The sequence below is a fragment of the Musa acuminata genome, unplaced genomic scaffold (genome assembly GCF_036884655.1).
Source record: "Musa acuminata AAA Group cultivar baxijiao unplaced genomic scaffold, Cavendish_Baxijiao_AAA HiC_scaffold_1126, whole genome shotgun sequence".
NCBI lineage: Eukaryota > Viridiplantae > Streptophyta > Magnoliopsida > Zingiberales > Musaceae > Musa > Musa acuminata.
In genome coordinates, this window is record NW_027021339.1 from 2321340 (window position 1) to 2323839 (window position 2500).

Genomic DNA, 2500 nt, shown 5'->3' on the forward strand with positions numbered 1-2500 from the left:
GACGGTGCTGCCTCACGCTTCGCTCGCTGTTCGCCGCTCGCCGCTCGCTCGCGCAACCTAAAATGGCCAGTTTTGGCCCGTTTTTGGGCTGTTTTGGCCTGTTTTTGGTCCGTTCTTGCGTGGCACGGCGACCGTCGTGAGCGGAGCAAAACGTCAGCCATCTCAGCACCCTGGAACCCCCCGGGTGGCACAGGGCTGGATGGGGCTTTCGTATAGCAGGGACGGTGCTGCCTCTCGCTTCGCTCGCTGTTCGCCGCTCACCGCTCGCTCGCTCAGCCAAAAATGGCCAGTTTTGGCCCGTTTTTGGGCTGTTTTGGCCTGTTTTTGGTCCGTTCTTGCATGGCGCGGTGACCGTCGTGAGCGGAGCAAAACGTCAGCCATCTCAGCACCCTGGAACCCCCCGGGTGGCACAGGGCTGGATGGGGCTTTCGTATAGCAGGGACGGTGCTGCCTCACGCTTCGCTCGCTGTTCGCCGCTCGCCGCTCGCTCGCGCAGCCAAAAATGACCAGTTTTGGCCCGTTTTTGGGCTGTTTTGGCCTGTTTATGGTCCGTTCTTGCGTGGTGCGGTGACCGTCGTGAGCGGAGCAAAACGTCAGCCATCTCAGCACCCTGGAACCCCCCGGGTGGCACAGGGCTGGATGGGGCTTTCGTATATAGCAGGGACGGTGCTGCCTCTCGCTTCGCTCGCTGTCCGCCGCTCGCCGCTCGCTCGCGCAGCCAAAAATGGCCAGTTTTGGCCCGTTTTTGGGCCGTTTTGGCCAGTTTTTGGCCTGTTCTTGCATTGCGCGGTGACCGTCGAGAGCGGAGCAAAACGTCAGCCATCTCAGCACCCTGGAACCCCCCGGGTGGCACAGGGCTGGATGGGGCTTTCGTATAGCAGGGACGGTGCTGCCTCTCGCTTCGCTCGCTGTCCGCCGCTCGCCGCTCGCTCGTGCAGCCAAAAATGGCCAGTTTTGGCCCGTTTTTGGGCCGTTTTGGCCAGTTTTTGGCCTGTTCTTGCATTGCGCGGTGACCGTCGAGAGCGGAGCAAAACGTCAGCCATCTCAGCACCCTGGAACCCCCCGGGTGGCACAGGGCTGGATGGGGCTTTCGTATAGCAGGGACGGTGCTGCCTCTCGCTTCGCTCGCTGTCCGCCGCTCGCCGCTCGCTCGTGCAGCCAAAAATGGCCAGTTTTGGCCCGTTTTTGGGCCGTTTTGGCCAGTTTTTGGCCTGTTCTTGCATTGCGCGGTGACCGTCGAGAGCGGAGCAAAACGTCAGCCATCTCAGCACCCTGGAACCCCCCGGGTGGCACAGGGCTGGATGGGGCTTTCGTATAGCAGGGACGGTGCTGCCTCTCGCTTCGCTCGCTGTCCGCCGCTCGCCGCTCGCTCGTGCAGCCAAAAATGGCCAGTTTTGGCCCGTTTTTGGGCCGTTTTGGCCAGTTTTTGGCCTGTTCTTGCATTGCGCGGTGACCGTCGAGAGCGGAGCAAAACGTCAGCCATCTCAGCACCCTGGAACCCCCCGGGTGGCACAGGGCTGGATGGGGCTTTCGTATAGCAGGGACGGTGCTGCCTCTCGCTTCGCTCGCTGTCCGCCGCTCGCCGCTCGCTCGTGCAGCCAAAAATGGCCAGTTTTGGCCCGTTTTTGGGCCGTTTTGGCCAGTTTTTGGCCTGTTCTTGCATTGCGCGGTGACCGTCGAGAGCGGAGCAAAACGTCAGCCATCTCAGCACCCTGGAACCCCCCGGGTGGCACAGGGCTGGATGGGGCTTTCGTATAGCAGGGACGGTGCTGCCTCTCGCTTCGCTCGCTGTCCGCCGCTCGCCGCTCGCTCGCGCAGCCAAAAATGGCCAGTTTTGGCCCGTTTTTGGGCCGTTTTGGCCAGTTTTTGGCCTGTTCTTGCATTGCGCGGTGACCGTCGAGAGCGGAGCAAAACGTCAGCCATCTCAGCACCCTGGAACCCCCCGGGTGGCACAGGGCTGGATGGGGCTTTCGTATAGCAGGGACGGTGCTGCCTCTCGCTTCGCTCGCTGTCCGCCGCTCGCCGCTCGCGCAGCCAAAAATGGCCAGTTTTGGCCCGTTTTTGGGCCGTTTTGGCCAGTTTTTGGCCTGTTCTTGCATTGCGCGGTGACCGTCGAGAGCGGAGCAAAACGTCAGCCATCTCAGCACCCTGGAACCCCCCGGGTGGCACAGGGCTGGATGGGGCTTTCGTATAGCAGGGACGGTGCTGCCTCTCGCTTCGCTCGCTGTTCGCCGCTCGCCGCTCGCTCGCGCAGCCAAAAATGGCCAGTTTTGGCCCGTTTTTGGGCTGTTTTGGCCAGTTTTTGGCCTGTTCTTGCGTGGTGCGGTGACCGTCGTGAGCGGAGCAAAACGTCAGCCATCTCAGCACCCTGGAACCCCCCGGGTGGCACAGGGCTGGATGGGGCTTTCGTATAGCAGGGACGGTGCTGCCTCTCGCTTCGCTCGCTGTTCGCCGCTCGCCGCTCGCTCGCGCAGCCAAAAATGGCCAGTTTTGGCCCGTT